We start from the raw sequence: 18,972 nt of genomic DNA, 5'->3' as shown, positions 1-18,972 counted from the left end.
TAGTACTGTTTTGCCAGATCACAACTAATGGATACCCTTCGGGCCCGTGGAAGATCACTCAATGTCCCGGTTCGAGATGTACTGGCAAGCCACGATCTCCCCTATATTTTTTTTTAATCTTATGATTTATTTGAAACGGCTCAATGCGTTAGCACAACTGAGCCGTGGGTCTTTTATTTTTTTTTACAATAAGTAAAAATAAAAAAATCTAAGAATGTCGGTCTGCCAGATCACGATCAGAGGTTCTTATTTGTTTCATGTTTTTACGGGTCGCTGTTGTAAATCTGTCTTCATCGGTACTTGCTTCTTATTGGCGGTGCTAGTTGTTGGTTTGGGAGCGGTTGTCGTGGTCGTTGTACCTGAATTATTGGTTAATTGGATCGTTGTTTTTGGTTACTCTGGAGGTGTCGGTGGCTGCTTGTTAGAGTTAGCAGTAGTAGATGAGTTTTGACTAGATGCTTCGGCGCATGTTTTTCTGTAACTACAGTTTGTCACAGTTCACAGTTACAGTTCAGGATGTGGAGCAAGTAGTTAAAGTTAAAATGGAGCTTAATCTCGCTGAAGTTACGTACATTCAGCTACATCACGTTAAAAACTGTGTTTTGATCACGTTTAGAAGTTTAGCACAGGCAGAAAACTTCATTGAAAAGAACAACATGAACAACGCAAGAGAAGGCAGACTGAATGACCCCCAAGCGGCTTCACCCCCAAGAAAAAGAATTTCAACATGCAGCAGCAAACTGCGTCAACAAGATCTGGAAGACCGACATTCATAGCATTTTATTATTTTTTTGACTTATTGTAAAAAATTAAGAGACCCACGGCTCAGTTGTGCTAACGCATTGAGCCGTTTCAAATAAATCTTTAGATTACAAAAAAAACATTTACTTATTTGGTCGCCCTGGAGTACAAAGATATTCAACTAACTTAACCTCCCAGAAGTCGCGCTAGTGCACTGAGTGCACGCTGCTATGAAAATCTAGCGAAATCGTCTAAGAGCAGCTGCGTCTGCTCGTTCAGTGAGCCATTTACGCGACTTCCGGAGGGTTAAAATAAAGCTAAATAAGCATTATAATTTGATACAAGCTCTTTTTGTCTCTACCGAAAATACTTTTACAATTCTAGACACTTGTCGAAATGGGATTTTTACATTCTTATTAAACTTTACCAAAATAAATTAAAATTATTTTATTATGGCATGTTTCAGTCAATTTAGGAAATAAAATGTACAGCTTTTAGCTTTGTTGGATATGATATCCGGTGCACAGGCTCGACAAGAAGGGGAGGCAGCCAGGGCAATTGCCCTGGGGCCCGGATCGTATTTGGGGGCCTGCGATCTTACCCGAAAGATTGGCGAACACGTCCGGTATTCATAGAAGATCAAAAAATAGCAATAGTAATTTCGCCTTAATAAATTGTTATATGATGAAAGCGTATAAAATGAAAACTTTATTTGATAGTTGACATTTGTTAAAACAAACTTTCTTAAGGGAGTTGTCCACTTTGTGTACAAGTTTAAAAAACGAGTTTTATTGCTTGAATCGACGGAATAAACTACAAAATATTGAGAAGCCAATTTAAAGTATTTTCGAAGAAAGCAATAGAGTGTCAAACAGAAATGCGAGCCAATGGACAAACGCATCCGTCGTCTTCTACGTTCGCTTTTTTGTTGGTGGTGCCGGTTGTTGGCTTGGAGACACTGGGCGTGATTGTTGTTGAGTGAACATTAAATAATTATTTCACTTCCCGAGTAGCTGGTCCTACAAGACATTTCCAAAAATCAATAGCGACACAATTCGTCTGCAGTCGTTTTCGCCTTGTATCTATAGCGGAACGATTTTTAGTTTCTACTCTGGGCGAGATGAGAAGGTAGACTGACCTTAATTAACAGGTGATTAAAATGGATAACCTTTTTGTATTTTTATAGCACGTTAAGTTCAGTTCATCCAACAGCAGCAGTACTCGGTTTCCCGCTATACTCGCATTTGTTTAATTTGCGTCTTCTTCTGTCTTTCTGTGTCTATATCGTTTTCGGGTCCTACATATTCTCACAGCATATCAAAACCGGCTCCTACGTTAGCCATATCACATTGTTTATTTTTTAACCCTTTCATGCCCATCTTTTTTCTAGTGAATGTACGGTTTTAAAACTATTTTTCCTTATAAACGATGGGGTCAAGAATCATGAAAAGCCTTTTTTCATAAAGATAGGTGCTTTCTTCGCAGTGCTAGAAGCTACTCAATTTTTACATTCAAATGCCCAATAAAAACAGTCTAAATTGATAAGTTTTATCAGTTTTTAATAATTCAGCAAAGTAACGAAGATATATGAAAAATTCATTTTTAGTCGTTAACGTAAGCTGTTCCTGGCAGCACTGCTCCATCGGAATCCAATCAGGGTACTTGCAATAACTTCAGTTCTAGAGCTGATCCTTGTAACTGTATAAACTCAAATGAATGCCAATAATCACATTTATCAGCCTTACTTGTTTTTGTGGGCATGAATGGGTTAAACCTGCATAAAATCTACTAATAGTAACGGTTGTCTTGGATTCAATATGAGATAGACTTATATAAATTAAAAATATTTTTGATGTAATTATTTTAAACGAGAATTTCGAACTGCATCTGCTACCTTCTCATTTTGCTTACAAAAAAAGCTAAAAACTGCTCCATTGCTACCAGCAAATAAATCAGTCCGTGTATCGCTTTGTCTGCACAGTAGAAGCAAAATGTCGTGTTCTATACCACTATGGCCAATATTTACACCCTACAATTTCACCATGTTCCAGACCATCAATCAAGTAGAAGTGTTTGTTTCGCGAAACGAAATATATCCGCTCACTGTTAAAATAAAAATTCCAAATTCCTCCGGGGTTGGAAGTATTATTCCTGCTATTGTAACACCTGAAGATCGTTCAGAGGCGCAGAATGTTCAGCTTTAATTGTTTTGTGTCGTTACCCAAATAACCATAAGCACTAATTTAAAATTCTAGATAAGCTATAAGTTAGCATATGTATACAAGAATGCTTCAAGGCACCTAAAATGTAAAGCATTAGATCTAGCACTATATCGATATTCAGAACATAGACATCGTGCTAAAAAGCTTTTGAAGATAAATGCTATAAAACTTTTATAGAAAACTCTAAGTGCTAATATAGAATCTTCTTATAGTGCTTTGAGACACAATATCAAATATACGTATGCGTTCCAATAGTCACCTAAACTAAAGGTTTTCGACTGCGGATCGAATCCCATTTCTGTAAGCACTAATTCGTCAATTTAAACAGTCGGTTTGTCAAACAAAAGAAGAGAGGAAGGCTGGGTGGGGATCCATGGCAAGGCGCAAATTTCCGATCAATATGGCGAACGTGTCATTGAAATAGACGCTACTGCTTCCTGATTCCTAAGTACCCGCAAATTGAAAAACTCGTAGCTATGGCAATTTTACTCGATTTGGACACCACGGAATAAGAAGCTATCGAAATTCATCTGTCTGGCACGCTATCTGTGGATGTGGCAATATGAGTCAATTGGAGACTAATAGAAACCACGGACTCATGAGTTTCCCATGGCTGAAGAGAAACTAACTCATACTGAACTAGAGGGCTTTGGATTAAAAGGGCCCGGCAGTAATACATGCCTTGGGGATCGAAGCGACTCTCGACGGCCCTGCCGGTGCATAAAAAGTAATCATAACTCGTTCAACTAGAATGCCTATATGTGACATTTTGGAAATCATAGTGAACCATGTTCATGCGCCTACACCCAACCATTTGAAAATCAACATTATCTTAACTTTGTGTTGATTGCTAATTTGTGTCACTAGAACGAATAAAAGGGCTAGTGCCACGAAAGGGTCATCTACCCTACATTATTTTCACATTTACATCTCATACTCAAAATTTATCTTTTAAATGGCGAAAAAAGGTTTGAAATCTCGATATTTAGATATTGCCAGTGAAAATAGTACACGGAGCATTTTCTATTAAAATGCTTGTTTATTCATGATGCTGATCGACACCATTATAACAACCAGTCAAACTCTGATGAATCATGTTGTAGAATATATCGAACTACCTAACACCATATAATTGAAATCTATGAAAAACTAAATGCTAGATGTTATGAATGAAACTCGAAATTTTTATCAAAATAATGTCACTTGCCAGTACAAATTCTCAAACATTGATGCTTATTGATCTTGGCGTTGATGATTGATTGTATCAGATGCACATGTATTTTTTTTGCTTTGGGTTCGTCGCCTGTCGAAGCCATGTCTCTTAATCACTATAAATCTTTACTTGAAAAATACATTCATTCTCAATGGAAAATGAAATATTAATGAATTGATCGAAATTTTTGTTCGTGTTTATGTAATAAGTGAGCAGCCGAACAATTTACAGCCTCTATAACCTTGAATGTTCAAAATTATTTTTTTTTATTTTTTCTAATTACCAGTCAAGCAATCTGTTAAAAATTTCAATCGATCATAGGAAATCGACATGAGCAAAGATACCCTTGAATTAGAGAATAATAAAAAAATTGAAAGACGCAACATAGAAACACGTAGGCAGGTACAGCTTAACCCTAGCTCAAACTCACCTTGGCAGATCGTTTTTGACAGCGATGGACGACTCTTTTGACGATGGCAGAACTTGAACTCGAACTCAAACCTCACGACTCCAGCTTGAACCTCGCGTGCACCTGTGTCGGTGTGAATGGACGTAACGCGTGTCAAGATTTGCTCGCCGTGCTTCTTCGACCAATTCTTCGATACGCTCCACTGGACCCGTTAGATCTGCACGGTGATAGCCACCGGATGCGTCTGAACTGGGCCTGACTGTGTTCCACTTTTTTTTTTCCTCTAGCGTTAGAAACGCTTCGTACCACAAAGCCAGAGATCCAGTGGGGACGGACAGGTGGTGGCGATCCCGATTTATCAACCAAAAGGGAGAGATCGAGCGAAAGAGATCGAAGCAGTCAGTGGGGGCCTATTTTCATCTGTTTTGTTTCCCTCGAAGGCAGCGGAGCTAAACTGTGGCGACAGGAAATCGATAGATTTTCTTTTCTAGCACGGATGTTGTTGATGTGTTTGCAGCCCAAGATCGACGCGAACCTTCGACTAATGATGGGGATTATTACTGCTTGCCCCGATGGGATGCTGCGCGATGGTGCTACGATTACTGACACTACCGTTAGTGCAAATCGTTATCATTATGGACGGGTTCTTCAGTATTTAAACCACTCGCCACACGTCGCGAATTGAACACTTTCCTGCCAACGAGACACTTTTTTCACTGGGGAAATAAGCGCGGTTCACACGTTACTTGGACAAGTTCCGGGAAGGATGACTGGAAAAACGACACTGCACGTTATTACTATTCCATCACTGTAGTCACAATAGAGCACAGAGTTCAGCGCAGCTGCTGCGTCACCGACTGAATACCGAGACTCTTGGACGAACACAAAAATACCCAACTCACTCTTCGTCACTTGGCTCTCGCTTGCCAACGACACTCAATGTTTGACTAACACCATTATCAACGGGCTTCTTCTGGGATGCAAAGTGGCAAACGAAAGCCAACCGAAATTTCACTTTTTTTTTCCGATGCTTCAACCGAAAGCTCTTACTCACTTACGGACGCGCCAGGCTCACTGAGTAATCTAAAAAAAAACTCGCTTAATTTCACCTCGTGCTGCCGAAGCCGCTTCCGCTGCGATAGCCCGGGTCGTGTATCGACGCCACCTGCTCGAATAATTCGTCTGTGAGATGTTCGACGAACTGAAATTATATGCAAAAAGAAATGAAAATAAGTAGCTGGCCGCTATCGTCTTGCGCATTCACACTCTCATTCTCTCTAAATTAAACGTTTTGAAATGTGGATACACTTTTTTATCGCACTCTTCTCGTTATGTTTGATACGATTGGCATCTATAGGCAAAAACCAGATGAGCTGTGTAATTACTTAATCGACTGGTTTATTTTGAGTTCACGTGTTTTCATCAGTCGTTGGCGAAAACTTGTAGGTGCGGTTCGCGAAATGTGGTACTCTTCCGGTCGATTATTTCTGCCTACATTCGCCTTATTTTTTGGCACACTGGATGAAATGACGCGCAACCGGAGTATACGTTTTGGATAAACCACAAACATGGTTTCATAGTATTTTGACAAATTAGCATGGCTAAAATATGTAGATCCAAAAAAAATGTCCCAGACTCAAAGAAAGTTAAGGTAAAAGTGGAATAATTATCAACAAAAACTATCATGAAAAATATTTGATAATACAAATAAAGGTTCTTCCATGAACAAACCACAACCCAATAACTTTAACCTTTTGCGGCGCAGTGGGATGTATACCTACACCTACTAAGTTTTTATTGGATTTCCAGTTAGCGTTGACATATAAATACGAATTGTTTCTTTTAATTAACTCTTAGGGGTGTAACGAGTACAACTAGCGCAACAAATTATGTGTTTTTGTGAATTACTTATTAGTTATAAAAAATTAAAACTCGAAAATCCCGAGATCTAATTTTTTTATTCGAGTATCTCAAACATTGAACTAAATAATACATTTTTGGCAGAATTTTTCAAAATATGCAACAATGGAGTTTATTATTGTGTTGGTCTATAACAGACTCTGAGTGACAGGGTTAATTTCTCAACTAGCATGAAAATAGATTATGTGGTTTTTGAGGTCACTGATTACGATTCTGAAAACAGAATTTGAAAATTCAAAATGGCGGCTACACAATGGCAGCCATTTTTACGAAATTTGTGATTTTGTTACAATGAGCATAACACTCGATTTATGAGAGTTTTTGAGGTCGCTGATTGCGATCCTGATGTCAGAATCAGCGTCCCCGGAAAACCCCTTGTAAGACGTTTTAGGCCAATAGAAATCATGAAATTTATCCAGGGGGAGAATCCTTTTTGAGTTTGACATTTTCGACATCAGAATCAGAATCATCGACTCCGAAAACCCCCCTTAGACGTTTTAGGCCAATATGAAAAACATGAAATTTAGCCAAGCACAGTCGCCATATTGAATCCGCCATTTTGAATTTTACATTTTTATCATCAGAATCAGAACAGCTAAAATAACAGCAATAACAATAAAAAAATTCACGTCGCAATGGGTTAAATATATGATTCGTTACGGTTGCGGTAATTACCGCAACCTCGCGGTATTTACCGCACCCGCATCGCAAAATTGGTGGTGCTTGGTGAGGCACTTTTTTGCGAGAAATGAGCTTTTACTGCGCTTTATTACCGCAACCGCACTTCAAAAAAAAAAAAAACGATGAAGTCCGCATTGAAAATAGAATTAAAACTAGGACTCGACCTATCCCAAATAATACATTTATCCTCATCAAACCAAACGAATTTGGAAGAATTGGTAGTAAAGCACACAAATGTATGACAATTGCGTCCAACATAAATTTACCACCATATACAATCAGCTTTAATTTGTCACCGACATCTGTATGTTGACAACGAAATCCCATAGCAGCGACTACGATCTGTTCCGGTCAGCCAACAGTAGTATAAAACAATCAGAGCAATTTGTAGTTCCCGCATTTGGTAACACAGGTAAATGCAATGAATGTTATGTTCTTACGACGTAGGACATACAGATGCTGCTCCCGCTCAAAATCTACACCTTTTACAGGCGGACGCCACCACCACCGCCGCTCGTCTTTCTACCGCTCTACTATCTGGAAGAATATCTTAGTATCTACTATCAAAACGTGAGAGGGCTACGCACAAAAGTTGACCAGTTGTTCGTCGCTGTGGCAGAGGTCGAATATGATGATATTGTTCTGACCGAAACGTGGCTGAATGATCAAATCAATTCACTCCAGTTATTCAGCCTAAGGAACACGGTTTACCGTATCGTCCGCGATCTAGACAGCATAGCAAAAAAACGCGGCGGTGGTGTGCTTATTGCAGGTCCAACTGGCTCTCGTTCAAACATAAAATTGTAATAAACTCGAATAACTGTGGGTAGATATTCACTGTCGCGATACTAATATTTGTGTGGGTGTAGTAGTGTACATTTCCCCCGATTCCGTAAGTGATATAGATATTTTTCAGAAGCACACAAACTCAGCACTTGACATCGCAACTTCCATTGAACCTTACACGGCTCATCTACTGTTTGGTAATCCTTCTGAATCTATCTATTCGAGAGCGAGTATTGCCTAACTGGACGGAATGTCTATATTGAGCATGCTACAAATGTGTACAGTAAATAACAGACGAAATCGAACCATCCTGTTCGTAAATGAAAAAAACTTCTATTAACTGAGCCGTTTCAGAAGCGCTTGAGCCATTAGTTGCCTGTGACGCACATCGGCTTCCTCTTCTAGTAACGCAGATTTGTCCCCTGTTGGTTGTTTATGACGAAATGCTGGATGTCAGGAAGTTCAATTTTTCGAAGACTGACTTCTCTAGGGCCCCAAAGTTCACTGCAGGCAATTTATTGGGGTACTTTATTGGATTCAGCGATCGATGCAGATATTGTCGTAGAAAAACTTTCACAGATCCTGAAACAGTTTTCTCAGAATAACTGTTCCCTCACCCCGTCTCCGACCAAAACCGACATAGTTCTATCGTCAGCTACGTAAGCTGAAAACATTGCGAGCAGCTGCGCTTCGACATTACACCAGTCGACGAAAACCCCCCATTACAAAGCGAGAGTTTATTGAATCCAGCAACAGTTTCAAGATATATAATCGCTTCCTCTATTCAAGACACATCACACAAACCCAATCGAACCTGAAACAAAATCCAAAGTAGGTCTGGTTTGCTGTTGTCAGGAAACGCAAAGAAAATAGGCTTCCTTCCAGTATGTTCCTTGAAAATGAAACATCAAGCAAACGGCCTTTGTGACCTATTCGCTCAACATTTCTCGAGTGTGTTTAAAAAGCATTCGGCAAACTCCACACAGGTGGAATACCCAAGTAACAATTGAAGTTTTATAGCACGCTATAAGTGCAATCTAAGTTTTATGAGTGGCTATAAAACTATCATAATACCTCAATTGTTAGTAGGGTATGTCCTTCAGAATGTCCCGCATGATGTAAATAATTTAGGTAATATTCAATTTACTGACGCAGACATTATAACTGCCACGAGAAAGCTAAAATCTTCAACATCGGCAGGACCAGATGGTATTCCTTCCATTATACTCAAAAGATGCGCAAGCGCATTGTGTACGCATTTACGATCACTGCGTTGCAATAAGTGTTTCCCGTGTGTTGGAAAAAATCAGTAATCTTTCCCGTTTTTAAAAAAGATGGTAAGCATAATGCTGCGAGCTATCGTGGCATAACCTCACTCTGCGCTGGATCAAAGTTATTTGAGATATTAGTAGGAAAGGTGCTGTTTCGTGAGACCAAAGCATATATATCGAAGGATCAACATGGTTTTTTTCAGGAAGATCTACAACTACTAATCTAGTCCAAATAACTTCGCTCTGTATGAAAAATATTGAAGGTGGTTCTCAGGTCGATACCGTATACACGGATCTCAAGGCTGCATTCGATCACTCTCTTCTACTGGCAACGATAAAGCGGCTGTTTATTTATTTATTAACAGATTAAGGCCGAAGTGGCCTGTGCCGTATACAAAAGATTCCTCCACTCGGTCCATGGCCGCGTCGCCAGCCACGCAGTCTGCGAAGGGTCCGCAAATCGTCTTCCACCTGGTCGATCCATCGTGCTCGCTGCGCGCCACGTCTTCTTGTACCGGTCGGATTGCAATTGAGAACCGTTTTCACCGGGCTATTGTCCGACATTCTGGCTACGTGCCCGGCCCACCGTAGTCGTCCGATTTTCGCGGTATGACAGATGGGCGGCTCCCCCAACAGCTGATGCAACTCATGGTTCATTCGCCGTCTCCATGTGCCGTCTTCCATCTGCACTCCACCGTAGATGGTACGCAGCACTTTCCGTTCGAAGACACCAAGCGCGCGTTGGTCCTCCACGAGCATGGTCCAGGTCTCATACCCGTAGAGAACTACCGGTCTAATCAGCGTCTTGTAGATGGTCAACTTCGTACGACGGCGAACTCTGTTCGACCGAAGTGTCTTGCGGAGGCCAAAGTAAGCACGATTTCCTGCCACGATGCGTCTACGAATCTCTCTGCTGGTATAAAGCGGCTGTGCGCTACGTCAAATTTAACAGGGTGACCTAAATCATATCTCGTAAATCGTTCTTAATCTGTAAAATTAGGAAAAAACGAGTCATCAACTTTTCGGGAGGGCCTCAAGGGAGCAGTCTAGGACCGTTGTTTTTTGTTATTCTTCAATGACGTTTGTTATGTTATATCTCCAAGGTGTAAATTTTAATACGCTGATGATCTCAAACTATTTCTCATTGTGCAGTCAATAGAAGATTGCATGGAACTACAGCAACACTTATGCCGATTTCGGTTTTAGATCAGAGTCGCCCTAGGTTCGCTCTAATATTTACAAAATCCATACAAAAGTGACAGCTCAGAGCGAACCTAGAGCAACTCCGCTCTAAAAACGAATTCAGCATTAGATGCTTTTTGTAATTGGTATAATCGTGTCCAAATGTTCCATAATATCTTTTACGCGCAGACAAAAATCCAATACTGTAGAACTACACCATCTCTTGTATCTTGTGATGTTTTCAAAAATAGACTAAGAAGGTTGAATAAGATTTGTGATTATGTTTAATTGTAGTGTAAAATCATTGTAATCAGGTGTTAAAAATACGAAAAAATAATAGGTTTCTACGTCCATTTGAGGATTGCTTCTGAAGTATATCCTGCAATGGGCTTTTCCCAATCAAGAAACATATAATCTAGACCAACACAGGTCAGATAAAAAATATGAACAAATAAAATACAAGGAGGGGTGCAAATTAGGTGGATTACCCTATCATTCGATCTTAATCGGCGGTTCTCTTTTGATTTCTGAGAAAATTTATTCTGAATTTTTCTGCAATTCGTTTTAAAAGAATCTTTCTCAAAAAGAATGCTTCATAATTATTTTTCGCGTACTAACATTAGAAAGTTGATTTTTTTTACCAAATTAAGCCATAATATTTTTCAATTACGAATATTTTATCATTTTTGTGAAGTAAAGTTATTTGAAATTAGTGTTTTTATTGTGCAGGGTATTGCGATTTTTTTGTAATTTTTGGACCCACCCCCATCATATCATGTGCCAAGTGGTAAAGTTAGCTCAGATGCCAAATTTCACATAGTTTGGACAATTTTTGACTCCACCCACTTCAATTCGACAAGTTTTCGACATTGGCACTGTGGGAAAATATTAAGGAAAATATATTGAATGCTAGAATATTCGAACTAAAAATTAGAAAATTTCGCTTCATTCATTTTTCGGAGGGAGCAATCTTAGTATTTGAATGAGAAAACATCCATTTCTTGAAAAATACGGAATTTGGGGTTTGGAATAATTTGTCCTTAAAATGCCCTATTGTTAATAACATTCCTGCTGTATGCTGCAAATCATACATTATTTGCAGTTTAATGTTTCAGTCTAATGTTCAATAATTCTGTATCAGTTGAGATTGGATGAATTCCTGATTAGATGTTATGTGTAGAATATTTTTTTGTCAAATGTGGCGTCGTTCTTATTAATGAAATTCAGTATATTTTTATGTCACTATATAAGGACGTATGCGCTACCATATAGATGGCCTGGTGTTTCATTTTTAATTTTTTTTGTGACATTCATTAAAGAATGAAGTGGATTTTTATTACGTGAAAGCGGAAAACGTCTTTTTCATTTTCGTGTGTCAAAATCATTGAAAATTTGAAAATTGAAAAAAGGCAACTTCATTACTCATTACATTTTTGCCTTTCTCAATAGAAAGGTATTGCAATTGCTCTGAAAACCGACTTTTTAACGGAGGCCCGGAGGGCCGAGTGACATATACCATTCGATTCAGTTCGTCGAGTTCGGCAAATGTCTGTGTGTGTATGTATGTGTGTATGTATGTATGTATGTGTGTGTATGTGTGTGTGTATGTGACCAAAAATGTCACTCATTTTTCTCAGAGATGGCTGAACCGATTTTGACAAACTTAGTCTCAAATGAAAGGTGCAACGTTCCCATAGGCTACTATTGAATTTCTAATGGATCCGACTTCCGGTTCCGGAATTACAGGGTGATAAGTACGAACACGCAGAAAATGTCGATTTTAATAAATTCTGCAATGAATGTATCAAGGTGAAAAATTTTCCAAAATATGACCACAACTGCTTCGATTTGTAGTATTAGGTCACTAACATCCATTCAAAGTCTATTTGGCAACATTGGCCACCATCCTCGGTTCCGGAAGCCCCGGCGGAAGTATCTAAATTCAGAATAACAGTCACATCGGTTTCTCGGAGATGGCTAAACCGATTCGACTAAACTTGGCCTCAAATGAAAGGTATTGCGTCCCCGTAAATGGCTATTTAATTTCATCCCGATCCGACTTCTGGTTCCGGAGTTACAAGTTGTGGCGTGCGATCACATAGCAAATTGTGATTCAAACCGATACTCCGATGAAAGCAAAAAAGGTAAAAATTTCGCTAAAATGTCTCTCAAACAACTTAAATTTGCTGTTCTAGGTCACCGACGGCCAACCAAACTTTTGTTGACTACATTGACCACCATAGACGGTTCCGGAGGTGCCCGGGAAAAGCGGCCATCTTTCAAAATTTACGAACTCACATCAGTTTCCCGGAAATGGTTGGGCCGATTTTCACAAACTTAGTCCCAAATGATAGCTATAATATCCCCATAGATGTCTATAAAATTTCGTACTGATCGCTTATATGGGTCCGGAAATATAGACTAAATCGTCCGGTCACATATGAAATTCCCATATAAGTCGGAACTCAAATTTTTTTTCAAATGGGGGACCTCATGAAATTTCAGAAATCGAATTCGTATTTTTGATGCCAAACATCTTTAAAATGCATGAAACGTCGAGATTTTATGTTATCTCGAAAATTTTTTTTTATAAAAATCGACTTTTTGGGACTTTGCCGATTTCGCACCTTTTTTCAGTTCAATATTACCGTGGCTGTTTTTTCTTTTTCAAAATTTTAGAACTCGAATAATGATATTTTCCTGTATATAGTTGTCATGTGATGTATAATAATAAAATGTAATATATGCATTTAAAAGTTTTTAATGAATATAAACAACGCACACATTCTCATGATTCATGATTGAGAAAGGCACAATTGCACCGCTAGGTGGATTAAAATAGGTTTTATTTCATTTTTTTCAATTAACTGGTGGTCAACTAAAATAATCGTATTAATATTAACTAAAATAATCGAATTAGTCCTATTAATTGTTGCGAGGTAGCAGAACGCAACGAGGAGAGGGGAAATAAAAGTCGGTAAATTCTTTTTTTTTGTTTGTTAACCATTTTGTGTACATAAGAAAACCCGAAATTTCATGATCCGGACCCGTTCCCAGACCTAACCCATGCCCTTTTTTTCTTACCAGGTCCGTATCTGAGCAAAACCCAGTTCTGGGTTTAGATCCAGACAATTTAATTATGAATCCCGTAGTTTTAAGTGTTAAAACGTAATAACTTCGGCATAGTAAAACTAGCGCAACTAGTCAAAAAACACATTGTAGGGGAACATGGGTAGACTTGACCAAGCGCAAAATTCTATTTTCGGCTATGGCGTCTTCTATTCGATTCTCAATTTTTTTTCAAAAATATTTTTATACTTGTTTCGATCCCTTAAGATAATTTTAAAAGTTTGGAGAGAAAAATCCTTTCCTTGCAGAAAATATTACGTGATTAATGAATTTGCATCAAATGATGTAATTTTTTATCAAACTTTGTATGGACATATCTACTCGACTACTAGTTACTATTAATGTAATAATCTACCATCTTAATCCTTGTGAAGCAGTGAAATGATTTTACATAAACTGGAACATTGGAATAGTTATTAGTAGAATTTGCATGACATTGAACGCAATAACTAATGTTGGGGAGACTTGACCAAGATTTTATGGGGAGACTTGACCAAGTGGCGATCAGCTGAAGAAATTTACAAAATTCTTTATATTTATTATGCTTTGGTATCTAATCACGCCATAAAAAATCCCACCCCAAACATAAGTCTTTATATTTCAATATTTGTAAACAAAGTTAGCAATAGTAGGACTGATTTCGTGACGTGTGAACATGCAATGCAAGCAGTACAGTTAATCCTTAAAAATAAATGCATTAAAAAAATTAAAATTTATCAAATGCAACTCTTTTATTATTTTTACTGCTACCTAAGGATCTCGACAATAGGGAAAAAATAATTATAGTATGTTTTATGTTTATTATTTTTTGTTATGATTTTTCAAAATTCTCTTGGTCAAGTCTCCCCACGCCTTGATCAAGTCTCCCCGCAATGGGGAGACTTGACCCGAAAAAACGATCACAGAAAAACTTTTGTAACTTTTCAAAAATTAAATTAAAAATTCTGCAAAAAATCATAAAGACGCGCAATAATTTTGCGCATTATATCTAAATGACTTTTGAGGGATTGAAGGCTTTTTTAGAGATTTATGCAGTTTTAGCTGAAAACCTGGTCAAGTCTCCCCATGTTCCCCTAATAAAATTTATCTCGAACGATCTGTGTTTTTTAAAAAAAAACTAGATTTCAAAAATGGGGAATTCAGCAATATGTTAGAGGTAGAGCATGTTTCATACAAAAATAAAACATTTTCTCATTACTTCCAAAAAATTTCTTTTGCGAATGCTGAAACTAATTATGTTCGTTATCTTTTTTCATATATATATATATATATATATATATATATATATATATATATATATATATATATATATATATATATATATATATATATATATATATATATATACATATATATATATATATATATATATATATATATATATATATATATATATATATATATATATATATATATATATATATATATATATATATATATATATATATATATATATATATATATATATATATATATATATATATATATATATATATATATATATATATATATATATATATATATATATATAGGGGGAACTGGGCCAATTCGGACCTAGTAAGGGTTTATGAGATATAGAACTGAAACGTTTCAATAAGTAAATATTTTTGCCTGAAATACTGATCAATTGCGCATATTTTTTCTAAGGCGACTCTTTCAGATCTTCTACCTTATAGTGTTTAAATGGTTCTGCGCAAAAGTACATGAAAGGTCCGAATTACCCCAACTCTGTTCCAATTCGCACCACCCATTTCTAATCGATTTTTATGCAATATTCCTATTTTGGCCTAAGTTATTCCTATTTGATTCTCACTAAATTTCGAATTGCGAAATGAAAAGTTCTCTTTGATATAAAACTTTGTAGTAAATATAGCTTAGCTTAGCTTAGTTGACCGTCCCACAGTGATGCGACTCAGATCAAAAGTTGGCCAAAATCTCTAAATCTGTCGAAATCACTAAACTAGATTATTTTAGTAATCTGGATTCCACTTCGGCATATACGATTTCATAAAAAATGGTTTTGGATTGATTAGGGTGGTCCCAGCACACAAATAATAAATTTCCTACCAACATATTCTATGGCTAGTTTTGACTTTAGTGCTACAATATGGTTGAACGGTATATTATTCAAAACCAATAAATTTCTTGATCTTTGAAAATATCGTTTGTGCTTTCTATCCGTTTATAAATGTATCGTTTAATCACTTCTATTTTTTCGTTTGTGTTAGATATATTATATACGTCTTGTAAAACATATCTTCTTTTTAAGAAAATTTCTATATAATCAAGTAAACAAATGATTATAATAAATAAAACCCATCAGATCTTATCATTTCTTACCGTTATTATTCGAAGTCTCCCTAAAAATGAGAACTCGAGCCAATCAGAAAAACAGCTTCTTTCAATAGTGAAAATTTAAAAGTAAATATGTTTTACGCCTTCCGCGGTAAGCTTCTATCTGAACACTCTTCCAAATGTAGTTTCTTTCAATCTGTCAACGAACAAAGGGTAACTTTCAAATGCGCATACATTATTAAGAACTCCCTCCACAGCCTCGAAATATTGATTATTTTCAAAAACAATTGATTGTCATAGATGCGTTTCATCTTCTGTTATTATTTAATTAGAAAACATTTCTAAACATATTTATCGTACGACTTTTCAACATACTATAAAGTAAAACGAATAATAAATTTGAGGACGCAGTCGGATATTGTACCCTAGAATATATCTAAGTAACTAATTGCAGCGCCAGCTTGGTTTATGCAAAATTAATACGATAGGCAACACGCGTAGTTGCAACAAATTCTTGCTTCTCTTGATATTTCATCGAACCTTTGATGAAAAATAGTTACCTATCAAGCTTGGCGCAAAACGGCGCAATACACCACTATGATATTCTGAAAGATGGTGAGATTTCCTGTAATGTGCAACTAATGGCGGGTTTTCCGATTTTTCCTTCCTTAGCAAAAGTTATGATGAATATTCAAGGTTGTATGTTAGGACGGCATTCTTTATCATAAAATGCTAAAATTTCCAAATTTGCAAGCATTTTTTAATTCAAAGTTCATTTTTGTTGCATATTGAGGTACTTGCCATGAATATGTTCTAAATTCAATTATGAGTTAGAAGTGTTAAATGAGTTCGAAACCTGAAAATACCTCATTTCTAATCAGATCTTAACATCCAAAAAATGCTTAGAGATCTTCAAACACTTATATTTTTGATGATAAAAATTTCATTTCATATTTTTAATTTTGGCCAGCTTTGCATCACTGTGCGTCCGTGAGTTTCCCGTGTTTGATCAAAGCCTGTTGAAATTGCATATTGAACCAATTGTATGATACTTGGGAGTAGTACATCATACTCAACGTGCAACCTAAAGAGACTAAGATTATAATATGATCAATAACGTTGATGGCCACGCTCATGCAGATCAATTTTGGGATGGGAAGGAATGTTAGTTCAACATTTGTGACTATTATGACTGAGGAATTCTCTGCATCATCCACAAGTGTCGCAGGATAGGATTGGTGTTAGTTGGTAGGGAAACGAATCAGGATAAATCTAGGTAGATATTGTGATTTTGCTAAGTACTCACGCGCTTTGCCTTTCATTTTAGATCAATGTTTTCAGGAGTGCGACTTCCAGTAGAAATATGATAGCCGAATAGGCATTTTAAGAATTATTATACCATGGGGCTTTACATAACAGGATAAAGCCGCGATGAATACACTAGAGGTATTGATATTATCTTAGCAATATGTACGAAAGTCGCTTGCGATTAATTTCCGATAATCCGAACCAAGAAATTTGAACTCCGAACAGCCGGCCATTAGGAGTATTGCTTCTTTTAAACACTGTAATGATTATTTTCCAGTTCAAAGCAAGCGTACAAAAAGTGTAAAAGATATCCCAAAGGAATATGAAAATTCACTGCGAAATGTTAATGACAAATTGGCATCACCACTCTCTCTATAAGACACGTTTCCATAATTGGGTTAAATGCCAAATTGCAAACGACATGCGTAATAAATTTAATAAATACAACGACAACGACATGGATCAAATCCATCGGCGGTTCAGAAGAAGAATGGATGGGAGAAGAGCAATACCGGTAAAGACCGATTACCATATGAGCGGTTTAAACTCGAAAGAGTGACCCAGAGTACTGCACTGGATGATTTTGAAGATAGGACCAGGAGTGTGACTTTAGGAAGTTTTAGCTACCGGTAGCCCTACATTTTCTGACACAGTGAAGCTCTGGAGTGTTCAATGGTTACCACTGTTTAGGAAAGCAAAAGTAGTACAAAGCTAGTGTCAGACCTTCATGAGGCCTCAAGAAGTCTTCTGGAGGTATTCGTCAATGTAGATATGTCGGTAGACGGTTCCAGATTTAATAAAAAACTGGCTTATTTAGACACATCTACAGATCGCCTGCCACACGAAAAACTTTTTGTGTAATTCGACAGCTTCATCTTAGGCCAATTCAAATTATTTCCCACTTGAAAGATTGCTTTTTTAAATACGGTTTTTAAACCAAAGATTTGGAAGTTATACCTTGACGTGGAAGAGCCGGCATATTAATACATGCTGGCACTTAGTGTAGAATTATACTTCATCCTTCACGGCTATGGTACAACAGCCAGAAGAAACCCAAAACGTTGGTACACAATCGGGAATAGGGGATCAATACCTTGACTTAGGAACTCCTAGCATGTTGTTGTCGCCTCTTACGACATGGGAGCAGGTTCCCAGTGGTTCTATTCTTGGCTGAAATAAATGCCTCCTCGAAACATGAAATTTTGTTAGTCGAACCCAAGATTGCCTACAACAAGTGAACTATTTGACGAACGAGAATGGCAGGTTGCTTGATTTAGCGTTTGTTAGTAACACTGGCGTATGCGAAGTATTGGAGCCACCCGTACCGTTAATGAAATTAGATCGTCACCACAATCCGTTTGTGTTGAAAGTTGACGCTGTGTTTCCCGTGTCTATGAATGACGATGTTGATTTATTCTACGATTTTAATCAATGCGATTATGATGAATTGAACACTGAAATTTCACGAAGAAATTTGGTTGAGATACTAACGCAGGGTACTCTGGATGAATCTTTGAATAGATTTTATCACGAACTGGAATCAATATTTCAACAACTTGTGCCTAGGAGGAAACGCACGCGCCGCCCGGATTACAAACGACCTTGGTGGAATGCTTAGTTACGAAATCTTCGAAATCGGCTCAGGAAGGCTCGAAAACGATTTTTTTAGAACAAGAGGCGAAACCGACAAAACGTCCGTGAGGGATCATATGTTTCCCGAATTGAATGCAGCATGAAGGACAACCCAAAGCAGTTTTGGTCTTACCTGAGAAACAAAACGTGGAATTCCGGAATGCGTCAACTATCGAGACAGGA

General features: G+C 37.4%; 1 protein-coding gene across 1 annotated transcript in view; it reads right to left on the bottom strand.

Moving 5' to 3' along the window:
* Positions 1 to 18,972, bottom strand: part of LOC131681653 (serine protease filzig) — a 184,006-nt gene that overhangs the window by 129,217 nt on the left and 35,817 nt on the right. Inside the window, exons 2-3 of the mRNA XM_058962577.1 lie at positions 5,488 to 5,786; positions 4,607 to 5,355 (exon numbers count right to left, since the gene is read on the bottom strand). The gene's annotated coding sequence lies outside the window, so the exon portion shown is untranslated. The remainder of the gene's footprint in view (positions 1 to 4,606; positions 5,356 to 5,487; positions 5,787 to 18,972) is intronic.

Source organism: Topomyia yanbarensis, chromosome 2, assembly GCF_030247195.1.
Source record: "Topomyia yanbarensis strain Yona2022 chromosome 2, ASM3024719v1, whole genome shotgun sequence".
Taxonomy (NCBI): domain Eukaryota; kingdom Metazoa; phylum Arthropoda; class Insecta; order Diptera; family Culicidae; genus Topomyia; species Topomyia yanbarensis.
This window is presented reverse-complemented; position numbering and strand designations above follow the sequence as displayed.